At 43.2% G+C, this 14,831-nt stretch overlaps 1 long non-coding RNA gene across 1 annotated transcript in view; it reads right to left on the reverse strand.

The window, feature by feature from the left end:
* Positions 1-14,544, reverse strand: part of LOC118557918 — a 76,886-nt gene extending 62,342 nt beyond the window's left edge. Inside the window, exons 1-2 of the long non-coding RNA XR_004928111.1 lie at positions 14,345-14,544; positions 4,623-4,837 (exon numbers count right to left, since the gene is read on the reverse strand). This is a non-coding gene — a long non-coding RNA (uncharacterized LOC118557918). The remainder of the gene's footprint in view (positions 1-4,622; positions 4,838-14,344) is intronic.
* Positions 14,545-14,831: the final 287 nt, after the last annotated feature.

The raw sequence follows: 14,831 nt of genomic DNA on the forward strand, positions 1-14,831 counted from the left end.
CCGGGATAGGAAGCGAAACGTCTTCAAACTTCGGAATAAAGTCTACTTTTGTTGTTATTGTTTTTTTTTTTCTTTAACTTTTTTGGAATGTGGCAAAGCTTATGCTGGTGAAGATTCCCGGTCATCCCGGTCAAAAAGTAAAAAAAAAACAAGCAAACAAACAAGACGCATGGCTCAACACAGGAGAGCTACCTCCTCAGGACAAGACTCTGCTGTCCACCTACACCTTAAGGACAAAGGACACTCGTTTGAGGACCAAAATGTTCACATTTTGGACAAAGAAGACAGATGTTTTGAAAGGGGTGTGCGGGAAGCCATCTCCGCTAGAGAGAAAAAAACAACCTTAAACAGAGGAGGAGGCCTTAGGTTTCAACTCTCAAAAACTTACAATACAGCTATAGGATTAATTCTAGCCAATCATCACCTTAACTCTCAACTCCATGCAGGTGATCAAAACATCGTTCCTTTAAGCCAAGCCAATAACGACCCTAACGAAGAGTCATTAGGGTCGTTAGAGTCGTTAGGGTCGACCCTAAAGGGTCGTTACAGAGGAGTACAGAGGAGTGGACCAGTTTCAGGTTAATTTGCAGGCCAACAATAACCTTAACGACTCCCTATTACTAAGGGCGGTAGACCTGTTTCGGTTCAATTTGCATATTATCTAAGCCATTACAAGGCCTTTGTTGGGCAGTAGTATAAAGCTTGGAGCTCCACACTACTACAGACTTTTTGAATTGAGAGGGTTCTGGGACAGAAAGCGAAACGCTCTCAAACTTCGGAATAAAGTCTAGTTTTGTTGTTTTTTTTTTTCTTTAACTTTTTTGGAATGTGGCAAAGCTTAAAGCGGGGTTTGGTTATAAAACAACATCCTAAGCTTTGAACAACTCTCAGAGCCTCGTTCCGAGAGTAGAAGGGAACTGCCGACCTGCCAAGACATTGTCGTCCACCAACAGAAGCGGCTAAGAGGCTGGTTTAGATCGTAGACCATCCATGTGCTAAAACGGCCCAGTCAACTTCCAGAGTAAATCCAAGAGATTCTCACGCAAACTAACAACATCAAGGATGGATATGTTCATGTATCCAGAGTCAGTCACACAAAGCAACAGTCAGCAACCCCTGTTTCCTCGTTTCTAAGGTGGTCATGGTTGGGTGTTTAGCCAACAATCGATCAGGGACCGCTTTAGATGACCGCAAGAACGCCTGGCTGCTCTGACGGAGGGTCTAAAGCAGGAGTGTCAAACTCATTTCTATATGGGGCCACTTTGGCGTCATGAAGTCATTAAAAGGGCCGGTTGCACGTGCATAGACGATACTTTTCATTTCATAATTTCATTCCAGTTTACATAGAAGTATAAAAAATACACAGTAACATAAAAGTAGCAACCTTAGGCTCAGTTTATACAGTTTATCTGCAATAAAAGTTGGTACTGGGGTGAGTTACACTTTAAATTCATCATTCTGCATCACTTTTTCTCCTTTTGGACATTTCTGGGTTGTTTTAATGTGTTGTGGGAAAACTGACATCTAGTAGCAGGATGCTCTTACTACACAGTAAAAAAACTAAAAAACATTCACTACAGGAGGCACAGTTTTAGCCACTTTATACACTTTAAAAGAATATATGCCTCTACTTTATGACACGATACGTCTTCTTTTTGGCTCCTGAGGGCCGGATAGTTTACCTCGACGGGCCGGATTCGGCCCGCGGGCCTTGAGTTTGACACCTGTGGTCTAAAGCCACCCAGGCTGGTGTTACACAGTTGTTTAAGGCAAAAGTTTACAGCTGTAAACTAGGCCAAAGACAGCAGTTTCGTCTGAAGTGAAGCCTGTCCCGACTCGCCTTGTTTTCTGGATCCTTACTGGGGCTTTTTTTTTTTTTTTTTTTTGCTCGTCACACCCATCAGCTCAGAAATGCTGACAATCCGCTCATTAATTTGAACGGTGCAGCCGGGTTTGAAACGGGAGAACCCCTCAGCCATTTCCCTAATGGTCTGCGCGCCGGCTGACTGGGGCGGAGCTGGGAATGGTGCTGGAGGTGCTGCGAGCTGAGCAGCCATGATGGCTAACCACCACACCAGAGTCCCCCCCCCACCCCCCACCCCCCACCCCTTGTTTCTCCTCTCTCTTCTCACCCCAAACGGCTCAGCCTGTCACAGTCCGACATCAGGGTTCACTGGTCTGTCAACATTTACCAGCAGATAAAGACAGAGAGGGGGAAATTCTCCGCCCTGGAGAGCTCATCGCCGGCGAGAAGCGTGTGTGGAGAGATGCGGAGCGAGTACTTATGTGTCTGTTCTCAATGACAGCAGCCAAACAGAAAACACTCATGCGGGGAGGAAGACGGGCCGAGTACATCAGAGCCCACCGAACGCCCGTGAAGCAGCTCGTTGGCGAGAAGTGACGACGGAGAGCTCTGACAAATAGGACTCCACGCCCGCCTCCCCCTCGGGCTTCGTCTAACGCCTCGTTCTGCGGCCTTTTTCGGCTAACACAAGCTTCGCCGGCTTAAACTTATTTGAAAGGAGAAAAGGAGAGAGCAGGACAAAGATTTGGGATTTAGCAGCCACACCAGCTAATAAACAGCAGGGGGATTTCTCTGCCGCTCTTTGAAAGAGTGGCCGCATTGAGCGGGGAAACTTCATTGATTCCCAGCTAATGATCCACCTAGACTCCTTTTAAACTTCCCATGTTTGTCGGGAAATTTATTTTCTAATTGGGCCACAGATGACAAAGATCTGTGCGAAGTGCCTCTGAAGCCCGTCACGCAAAAACACAAATATCTGCTTCAAACGGCACTTTACTCCTCCGTCCCGCTGTCAAAGCGAGAACTCAAAGCAAACGGCTTGTTAATCTACAGATAGATGTATTTATTAAACCGTCGTTGATCTTTATAAGGAGGAGATTCACCTCAGAAGTCAGGGTTAATCCGAGGCTCCTGTACTGCCAAATAAGAACAACAAAGTCTTTAATTTGAGGAAATTTCTTATGGAAGAATATGCAAACTAATCCCTACAAGAGAGAAAACTTCCATCTTTAACAAACAGAATATCTGCAGATTATTTAAACACATAATTATGGAATTCTAGAAAAAAAAGTTTTAAATGCCATTTAACACACTTTTCCATCGTATGTATAAGAAAAAAAATGTTTTAAAGCTCAATTAAAGAGATGAAAAAAGCCTGACGAGTTAAACAAGAAGCATAAGCTCAGAAAATGCTGAGTCACTGGTTGCCAGGGGGATTCCCGCCTTTTCCGGGGAGCCTATAGTGCCACATTGACAAAGAAATTAGGACAAATGTTTTACCCTCAAACAAACATTAAATGCGCAAAAAAATACATTTGTATCAAAATAGATGAGTGACGAAAACTTCTACTGGCCACAAATGTAAAGTTTGATGAAATTAAAGTGGATGAATCTGAGTTTGGGTGTGCACGCCTCCATCACAGGGCTTATTTGATGGAAAACCAGAAGTCCTACAGCAGTCATACACACACTGGGTAAAAATAAACCAAAATATCAATATTTTTCTATTCCTCAATGCTTCTTTATTGAAGAGCTACCAGTACTGACCTTTGAACTACAAGAGTAGGAGTTCCCCATAACTTTGTGTAAAATAAACTTTTTATTTTTTTTGGATATTGTCATTTTTGAATCTATATAAACGTAAATGTGATAAAAAATATAAGGATAATAAAGTAAAATGTACGTTTAGATGCACCTCGCCGATAGGCGGTGCTATTTGTAGAACAGGCTTGTGGCAGGCAGCCACATGTGGTTTCATAAAGCTAATTTATCCTGGTAAGGTCCAGCCTTCTATGAATCATCTAAACTTTGAACGATGCAAAGAGAAGCTGAGTTACAGCGCTTCAAAAAGCACCGACTTCCCTCCTCAAGGCAAATTTTCATAGTCGTCTCCTAGAGAAACTATGCATATGTTTTATTTATTTAGCTTATTTCACAAATAGTTTATTATGTATAGCTACCAAAAGTCATTGGACCATTTTCCAGTTTGAGCAACACAATTTATTTGTGTTTTGCGCGGGTTTTTCCAATGCTGAGGGTGTAAAAGTGATTTTTAAAACGACTTTAACTGAAAGACTAAAAAAACCCTCCATTAAACCTATCAAAAATGCAACCAAGAAATTGGTAATCGCAAAAACTAGGGAGGCTCAGAGTTAAAGACGTCTTTGTTTTGCAAACATCTGCTGGACATTAAAATTAAAAGTAAAACCACAACCATCAACCTCCCTCCCCCTCCATTATAAAATTGAATAATAGATGGATTGAAGGTATGGATTGGTATTTTACAGACCTCTGATGGCTCCACCTATAAACTCACACAGGCAAAACTGTTCAACTTTTCAGCAGAAGCATTTTCTAATGTTTATTTGAACATTGCTGAACTCGTTCAGGGACGTATGCAAGCGTGACCCTGCATATTTATTATAATTTGACTCTCTCTAATGCTGGATAAGTGGATGGTTAGCAGAAGCACAATAAATAGGGACCCATACGGCTTTTTAAGGTTTCATATTAAATATGTTGGAAGCTGGAAACCGAACTTGGAGTAAATATTTATAGAGATGGCGAGTGAAAGGCTTTATAAAAAAAAACACGTCACCTCAGAATCTTGTTAACAAGATTTCCCTCAGATTGTTTCCTAAATGTCATCTGTTGTCACAGCGCAGCTCCTCACACACTCACGGCACACGGAGGAGGCATGTGAGGCGCAGGTCACACGATGCGACTCGTCTCCCCCATCATCTTCTGGTTCCCACATACGTGTCACCTGTCGATGCGATTAGAGCCGTCCGCGGGCCGGGCGATGCGTCCTGACTGGGGAAGACAAAAAGGCATCAGTCATCGACGGTTTGCCGCTGTGTCACGGTCGCTTCGATGTCACGGAGCTGACGTGAGCCGAGCCTGGTTCTACAGCCCGCAGCCAGGAGAAGACAAAGAGCATCAGACGTCCAGGTTGATCCCGCCGAGGCTGAAGCAACGAGGCAGCGACTCTGGACAGCCGGCTTCGTCACATTACAACACGGCCCCTGAGATAATCGGCAGGATAATGCCGGCTCATTCTGTTTGGGACTTAGTGGACTGAACCCGACTTGCAGTGGTAAAAATGTGGGATAGGACAGCAGCGGTCAACCAGAAAGCAACAGTCTGCTTTTTGTTTGTTGCATATTTCAGAGAGAAAGTCAACTGTTCTTGCAGACATTTCCAGCACCTAAAGTTGATAAAATCTCGCTAAGCAAGTTTCACGTCTGGATGTTTGACCTCTCTCTCCGCAGATTTCCTTTAAACCTGTTGCTTTACTGAGCCTGGTTCTGCTGGAGGTTTTTCCTTCCTGTTAATGGGTGGTTTTTCTTTCCACTGTCGCTTCATGCTTGCTCAGTATGAGGGATTGCTGCAAAGCCATGTACAATGCAGACAACTCTCCCTGTGGCTCTACGCTTCTCCAGGAGTGAATGCTGCTTGTCGGGACTTTGATGCAACCAACTGGTTCCCTTATATAGGACATTTTTGACCAATCTGTATAATCTGATTGAATTTGACTTTGTAAAGTGCCTCGAGATGACATGTTTCATGAATTGGCGCTATATGAATAAAATTTAATTGAATTGACACTGAACCCACTTTTTTATTTCTTTTCTGTATATTTGAGTTTAGAAATTTCCAGAACCGTAATGTCAGCCTGCCTTATCTGCTCTAAAACCAGTTCTGATGTGTGTCTGAAGTCATTGTCCTGTTTAAAACTCAACCACCGAACTGCTGATTTGAGGAGACTTGAGAGGTGGTTCTTAGTCATCATGACCTGGTCCACTTTCTACAGCAAAACAATCCCACAGCATGATGCTTCCACCACCGTGCTTGACACTTGGTACAGTACTCTTACGTCTTGTTATTATGGCCAAAAGGCTTAAAGTTTGAGCGGACAAAATGTCATCTGAACCAAGCTGTCTCTCTTAGATGAACAAGAACTTTGTGAGGAGCTTCAGAAACCAGCCGGGAACCACAAAGACTCAAGTTTGCCATGAACTGGGATCCAAAGAGAAGCTTCAACACCACAATTTACACTTTCAACCTCAAATCAACTACATGTGCCTATGTAGACAACGCAAATGTCTTCTGGAGAAAAAGTTGTGGTAAAACAAGTTTTTCCAAAGTGACACGCTTAGTATAATCTCATGACGTACATTTTTTTATTGTTATGGCCATGAATCAATTAGCATTAAAGTAAAAAAAAACAGCTAACTTTAGAGATTTTAGTTTAACAGCTGAAAAGAGTCAACAGTTATCACATCTCCAGTGAGCTCCCACTCGTTTTTACAAAACATAATGGGAAAAAATAAAAAAAAACAGCAGAAGCTGACACTACAGCTAATCAACTAAGCTAATGGCGTTAGCTTAAGGCTAACTTATTTGGACTTGTTAGCTTAGATTCGCACCAAGCGATGCAGGTTTTCACCACTTTCTTTCAGAGGCTAACCAAATTTAAAGGTCCAATTATGATTATTGTCTTAATTTAAGACCTCGAGGGCCGGGTAAAATGAGCTTGTGGGCCGCACAGGGCCCAGGAGCCCCAGGTTGAATGCAGCATTGTAATTCTGACCGTACCCGTCGTCCCTCTAAATGCATTCGGCAGCGTTTTTTTTCCCCCCAGATGGTTCGGTGAAAACTTACCATCTGGCATGTCAGGTTACCACAGACCAGAGTTATTTCAGGCTTTGTGTCACAGCTCTACCTTTGAACGCCTTCCAAAAAAACGAGCAGCCTTAAAAAAAAATTAAAAAAAATACATTCAGCCTTTACTGCCGTGTAAATACAAGTTTGATAAAGCGGCTGAGACGGAGCGGATCCTCGCGGCTCGCCGGGTAAAAACTCTGCTGGAATGTGACGGAGGAGCCAGGTTGGGTTTCACGAGCAGGTGTCTGTTGTTTTTCTCCCTCGTGTTTCTCACACTGTTTCACCACCTGTTCATCTCAACTGCTTCCTGGGATTTTTTCCCCCTCCCTCCTCTTCCAGCGAAGGGCTTGGGAAAAAGAAAACACTACAGGGTGAGCTTCAGCTCTGAATTAAGCTTCAGGAAGTGAAATAAAATCGTTTTAACTCCTTGGTTTGAACGTTTGGTGGCGTTTCAGGGAAGAGAGGTGCTGCGGCATTTTCTTGTGTCAATGATTCATTTATGAAAATGGTGACGGTGTTGCATACGACCTGGGAAACTCTGACATCTCCAGGGGGCTGAAGTCATTAACTTCCCATTTGCTCTTCTGGTCCAGCACTTCCGTCTCCAACCGTGTCTCTTTCCCTCCGACTAAATAATTGACACAGGGATTACAAAAACAAATATTTTCTCCATAGAAAGTACTCCTGACACAACGCTCCTTCCTTTTAACTTGCTTTGCCCAGGGCAGAAGATAGACAATCACTCCTAGCCTCATTCTGGTTCTGCTGGAGGTTGCTTCCTGTTAGAAGGGAGCTGTTTCTCTCTACTGTCGCCACGTACATATCTGAGCCCGAATGCCTCGGTTAAATTAACCCGATTGGGATAATTTAATACAGTTGTGGCGACGATGAGCGTGACGGAAACTGTGTTTCTGCGCTGCTAATAAAGAAGCAGAGGCACCAAAGCCATCCCACAGCATGACGGGACCTCCACCCTACATTTCTACTTCCGTTCTGAGGTGCAAATCTCAATTCTGCACAGATGTCAAGCATGCAGACGTCTATGCATGCTTTTAAATGACTTAAGTTGCCATTTGCTTGTTTTTTTCCAATATGGCCCCGTTTTTTGGCTTTGCAAATGAAACATAACTATTTTGATAGCTTTTTTTTTTACAAAACAGTTTTAAATCACACAACACAACCAAAAGGCAAAGAAAAGAGGCCGTCATCTTGAGCGGGTTAAATAATAAACGGCGTCTGACGCCTGATGCTCTGCGTGCCATGAAGTCACTTTTCAGTCTGAAGGGTCTGGGAATTCAGAAACGTCCTTGAAGCGAATCTCAATATTTCACACGGTGTCCGCGGGGCATGCACACATCATTGCTTTGTAATTGACTTTTCAGCATTTTATTCCACTTTTGTTTGTTGCATATTTCAGAGAGAAAGTCAACTGTCCCATCCAATACGTTTCCCCCCCAACAACTTCTATCCAGTCGGTAAAAAATAAAATTGGGGATTCTTCTTGCAACCATTTCTCAGAGATGTCATCATTTAATCATTACGGTTTCGGGTGCAAATTTCTTTTTGCTTCACCCTTTTCCACGTGACCATGGGGAAACTTTGGGTTTGGATTTAAAAAAGTCTCAAAAGGGGTAAAACTGGACCACGTAGGAGCAACAGATTTATTCTAACTTTATTCTGGTCGTCCTACTGGAGGCCCCTCAAAGACATATTTTACCGCAGTGCAGCCTTATCAGGCAGGTTCTTGCAGGAATGTAGAATCATTTTGCCTTGGATTTCCCTCATTTTTCAGTCTGCTTCAGGTCTTTAGAGTGTAACAAGTCACAGAAAAAGTCCCCATAAGTTATCTCTCATGTCAGCTCTCTTGGTTTTAGCCCTTTAATCGCTGTTAAACTCTTACTTCCTGCCTAAATTGGGTGACATGGGGAGATAAAAACATTATAACACAACCAAGACACCCTCCCCTGTAAGAGTCCAGTTTAAGATTGATGTAAAGGGTTGCATTAGGTGTGAGTAATGGCAAAACATGAAGGTTTCTTGGGTGGGGGGAGAAGCTGGGAAGGGTGCAGGAATTAAAACAAGGAGTTTGTGAGCGTGTCCGCCAGCGTTCCCCCTCTGCGCCCCGACACCAGTTTCCACGTTGCCGGCTCGGCATTACACTTGTCAATGAGTCTGTGGAAGCAGGGCGGCTGGCGCTTCCTGCGCGGGCCGCGCACCGCTGCCTCCTCCTCCTTTTTAAAAAGGCGCCGGCTCGTGCTTGAACGCTCGCCGCGTCCACGCCCGGTGCCCTAATCCAGGGCCTGCTCTTCCTTTAGGCGGGGAGTTAACTTAATCCCTCTCATTTAGGCAGCTGCACCAGCGGGGACCGGGGAGAAACGGGAGGAGGAAAGTTCACACTGTGACAGACACTTTCAGCTGTTGTGACGGCAGCAACACGCCTGTCCGTCCGTCTCGGCCCCGGCGTTTCAACGCGGCTGTGAATAATGCATGCCGGTCAGAAAGGCGTGGGGATGAGGAGGGGAAGGGGGGAGGGAGGGGGGGCACGGCTGGGAGGACAGCCGAGGGATGGGAAACGGTCGGGGAGAAGAGAGGGAAAAGTATTCACACCGCTGACAGGTTTGTCAGGTTTTCTAGACGAACTCCAATCTGAATATTGGGAATTTATGCAAAAAGTGGTGCATAATGTCAGGGGAGATAGAAAGCAAGCACGGCTGTTAGTTTTAGAAAAAGTAGTAATGTATTTGTATGAAATCTATTGCTAAGAACGAACTGACCCGGCCTGGGGTCTTTCTGGTTCTCCCTGCGCATGTGTGGTCTCTCCCTGGGTACTCCAGCTTCCTCCCACAGTCCATAAAACATGCCGGCTAGGTTGACTGACCTCTAAATCGCTGTTTGGTGTGAGTGGACGGTTGTTTGTCCTGGGTGTCTCTGTGTTAACCTGTGGTTGCCTCCTAAGCTTTCTGGTTGTATCTAACAACTGCATCTCAGTCAGCCTTTGAGGAAGTTAGACCCACTTTTTGCAGCATCCTGGTCAGATTTAACGGCAGACCTTGACTGGAAAGCTCAAAAACATGTATTTTCATTCTTTGTTCTTTAACCATACTCAGATGTATTTGCTAGCTTACGCTGAACTGTCCTCCTGCAGAAGCAAAGTGAGCCTAAGCTTAAAATATATATATTATATATATATATATATATATATATATATATATATATATATATATATATATATATGTTCAGGATTTTCTGCTGGAAAGCAGAATTCACGTTACCAGAGCAGCTCAAAACACTTGATTGGATGAGCATGTCACCGTCGCCGCTTACACTGACCATGTTTGGACAATTTTACAGTTATTCACATACTTCATTGCAAAGATCTGGTTTAATTTGTCAATGTTTATCAACATTTAACTTGTAGCGTTATAAACGGGTGCTGCACACCACTTCCAATGTATCTTGGAACGAGATGTTATGTTGACTTAATGTCCGGATGGACTATCTACCCAGAAAGATACTGATCGCTTTAAATGATTATCACTCTAAATCACAAATATTACTACAATATGCAATAGGAAGGAAAAATGGACAATGCTTAAAAAGCTGGAGGGAAAACGGTCCTGGAGCTTTTTTTTTTGCCTACTTCATGTTGTCAGACAGGTTATATTTAAGAGATTTCATTATTCTACAGGTCTTACTGTAATCTGGCTTCTGTAGCTAATGAAACATAATAAGGTGGCTATTTATCAAGGGGGCGATTACTTTCAGACGCAGGCTGGATTGGAGAATTTCTTTCCCCTGATTAATAAAATTATCTTTAAAAAACTGCCATTTCAGTTTACTCAGATTAGCATTGATGCTAAAACAGAAGAAATCTGAGATGGTGCAAATGCTTTTTTTTTTACAGACCAACTAGCCTAAGCTGCAAGCCAAAATAAGTAGTTAAGAAGCTGTAAAACTGATGAAATGCACCTTTTAACCTGAACTTCTGTGCATCTTTTTTCAACCTCACACCTCAACCAACCCATCTTGAAGCGGTCCAAACATTTCTTGTAATTCCTGCAGACGTCTGCAGGCAGCGCCGCCCTCTCAGAGGCTTTCATCTGGCACCGGACCGCCTTCTCCCCTGCTATTCATCCGCAATGGGCCGAGACCAAAACCTGTAACAGATTCTTTAATGAGCTCCTGAGCGTTTGTTAGGATCTGAAGACAAATAAGCAGCCTTCTCAGTGTCAGCCTTTGCGTGTTACCCTTTGAGTTAGGAAAGGTGTCGGCCTTGGTCTTTGCTGGGGAAGCAGCCCCCCTCCATTCAGCTTAAGTCCCAAGGGTTCATCCACAGGTGCCGCTTCCAAAAGAAACAACCGGACAAACAAATCAGCTTCAGTGCTGAAAAGCAGCAAAGCTCTCCTTGTGTACTCTGGCAGCGAGTAACCTGAAGGGAAGGAATCTTACTCTCCTGGCGTCAGGAAAGCTAAGCTCACCGTCGCCGGCAGGAAGCGGCGCGGCTCGTCAGCACATCTTCAGGGCGCTCCGTCGGTGGGAAAAGATCCCAGAGGCGGCCCGTCACTCCTCGAGCCTCTTTGTTTTTGGATCACTCCATTGTTCCTAGGAACTGGAAATGTTTTCTCTCTCGATGACAAACGGCGAAGTCTTCGCCGTCACTGGAATATTTTTTACAGGGGGAGTTTGAGTTGGACTGAGCCGCTGGAAAATGCGGGACCCAGAGAAAACATCATGAGCAGATGTAGAGGTGTGGCTGCAGATTTAGGCCAGGACACACGTGTTTTTACAAACTTCGTGGCTTCAGATCTTTTGGGGGAGATTTGTGCTGCTGGGTGGTCAGAGGTGACAATTTATTGCAATGGTATTTTTTACAGCCATTAACTTTCATCAAGAACTTCAAGGCTGAAGCAAAGAAGACTTCAGATAGTCTTACAAGTCAAATCCGGGTTGCCACCACAAGCGCTGTGGTCAAGATCATAGACATTATATACATAGACGCCTCATCATGTGCTGGAGCGCATCCGGTGGCGCCGCCATCTTGGATGGGTCTCTCCTACTCAAGGCTGGCATAGGAGCCAACAGGAGTAAACGCAGAGGGAGCAACTTTACTCGTATTTTCTGCAGCTACGGGGCTACTGCAGCTAGTTACAATAACCGGCAATAATCTATTTAGAGTAGATCACGGGGTGCAGATCACCATTTTGGGCTGAGATTGGTCCTGAAGACGAGTTTTACTTGGTGAGAACAATGCAGGAACCCTAGAGAGGGACCATAATATTATGTTTATTAATTTGTTACCGGCGTATTTCACAAAATAAGGCTGAATCACGTTGCCCAATTAAGTAGGCTGGAGTTACAGAGTACAAACACATGCAAGAAGCTGTGCAAAACAATATTTTTTTAAGGGTCTGAAGCTCCAGCCCTAGTTGCAAGCCGGGTCGTGTAAGACACTGGAATGACCTGGAAATTATAAAGAACACTTTTCCAGGACTTACATTTTGTGCATGCACAAAAACTGTGTGCATGCAGAGCATGCAAAAATATGAAGAAATTATTATTGGTGTTTAGAGAAGGCTCAGGCTTGTATGTGAGAGAGAGAGGGAAATAAATTTAAATGAACAATCCAACTTGTTTCTTAACTAAAATCTAAGATGTATTCATTTAAACATGTATTGATTTGTAATACAACACATTTCTTTGTTTGAGAGCATCAACCAAAGTATTTCAGCATGAAAGCCCGTGTTTATTTACATATCTAATAATATCCCATACCACATGTCTGTCTTTGTTAAATAGCATAAAAGTATGAAATCATAAATTTATACACCAATATGGCATATGTCTGTCTGTTAAAGAGCACAAAGTTATGAAATATGTTGTCTAAACAACATATTTCAGCATTAAAACATGTTTTTAATGTGTGACAACGTTCTTTATCATGACCACGTCTCTGCCGTTTGTAACAAACCAAACTTTGTGAAAATCAGGTAAAAAAAGATCAGGGACTTATGATTTATTTTAGTTGGACGATATAGAAAAAAAAGCATATTGATAAAATAGAAATCATATTGATTGATATCGATAATTATCAACAAATTCAAAACATCTATTTTAAGTGCAGCCCTGACCATTTTATGCTGTTGCTTAGCAACCTATTTTTAGATACAGACACTGAATTCAAACTCAACCCTTTATTCACCCAACTTTTCACCAAAACTGCAAGTTTTTAAAAAAGAAAAAAAAGAACACGTGCTCTCTGACCTCTCTGAAGGGGGCGGAGCTTGGTTCCTGGGTCTGCGTTGTGATTGGTTGGGAGGACGTAATGACTGTAATATTAACCTACATGGCTTGAATGCAAAAGGAAGAAAAACTTTTATTCTATTGAACTTTTTATTGATCCTTTTTTCTATCATTGATATCCATCTATCGATCGATATATATTGTTATTAAATAATCGTCCAGCCCTACCCTGGACTGTTCTCACAGGTTACTTACATTCCCTGCAGCCACTCCTAACCACAAGTGGTCACTGTTGTACTCACAACGCAACAAATTTAAACTTATTTTAGCACAACAGACCAGGAAAATAAATTGGATTTTATTTTTAATTATAGCACCAATAGCATTCCTATTTTCTGATACAGCTCGACCCCAGTAGAAAACGTTCAAAATCTACTACAAGTACTTTTTAAACGTAGTTATTTCACTTTGCACCCAGAACAGGTTTGTGTTGTGATTTAAACATTTTGTGTGGGTTAACATGGTTCGGTTATCAATAGATTTAATTCTCTTTTTGACATTTTTTCCTCACTTTTCGTTTCATAACATGCGTCTTTCTGCCAGTTTTTTAATCAATTTAGGTTTGTTAATTTCTCCTACTTTACGTTTTACCCGACTTCCTAATCATGTAGAATCATCTAAAGTTTCTTTTTCTGAAGCCTTGTGTTTTTTTTTTTATTCTACAATAGTTTACACACCTTTTGAACCATTTTCTCTTCTTTTTGGCTGGTTTTAAGCCTCTTCGTTGTAATTTCCTGGGTGAGAAAGATCGCAAACTTCAATCAGAGAGAGAATCTGAGACACATGTCAGGGCCTGCCTGTGCTCCCTCTGCCTTCATCTTCCACCCGCCTGTCTTTAGAAGTCAACTGAAGCAGAAGCCTGAGAGACTGAAACCCGGTGTCAGCTCTGGGGGATTCTGCAACACCTCTTCAACCCAGGCTGACTCAGTGCATTTAACCCAATTCAGTCTGATTTGCTTTGTGGGAAGTCCAGGAGACTGAAGTGGAGGCCTCAACAACCGTCTGGATCAATGACTACCAGACAATCAGAGCCCAGTTTGTCAGACTGAAGGACTGCGTGTCTCACCAGGTGGTCAGGAGCACCACAGGGCACTGTACTCGCACCATTTCTTTCCAGCCTGCATACTTCAGACTCGCTGTACGAGACAGAAATACTCAGATGACTGCAGTCGTTGGGTACAGAGATGGCATAAACGGAGCTAGTAGACCGCTTAGTGGCATGGAAGCAATCAAGTTGTCTTGAATGTGAACAAAGCAAAGGAGAGGACTGCAGGTTTCATGAGAATCACGAATAGCTCAAAAACTGTTTTCATCACGGGAGAAGACGTTGAGGTGGTGGATGAGTATAAATACCTCGGTGTTCAAGAAGAGACAGAGCAGACCGGACCTTCTGAGAAAGCTCAGGTTCTCCAGTGGTTGCAGGAAGATGCTGCAGATCTTCTCCAAGACTGTCGTGGAGAGCGTGATCTCTTCTCCCATCATCCCCTGGGGCAGCAGCATCCGAGCTGAACAAGCTGATAAAGAAGGCCGGCTCTGTTCTGGGGATTCGTCTGGAACCTTTTGGAGAAAAGAGAGATTCCTCATCAGCTGAGGAACACAATGGACCACAGTAATAACACGGCAGAACGTCTTCAGACACCAGAACCACTACAGGAGATCCGTCCCACCCACAGCCGGCACCAACAATGTAACGGTAGGTTTTTATTTACCTTTAGAGTCTCTGTGGACGTTTGTTTTTCTATGTGTTTTTCTTTGGTTTCATGCTAAATGCCATGTTTTGTATTAATATATCTTTCAGATTGTGTTGTAAAATATCTTGATTATTTCTCTTTACGGCCTT

The sequence above is a fragment of the Fundulus heteroclitus genome, chromosome 24 (assembly GCF_011125445.2).
Source record: "Fundulus heteroclitus isolate FHET01 chromosome 24, MU-UCD_Fhet_4.1, whole genome shotgun sequence".
In the NCBI taxonomy this organism is placed as follows: domain Eukaryota; kingdom Metazoa; phylum Chordata; class Actinopteri; order Cyprinodontiformes; family Fundulidae; genus Fundulus; species Fundulus heteroclitus.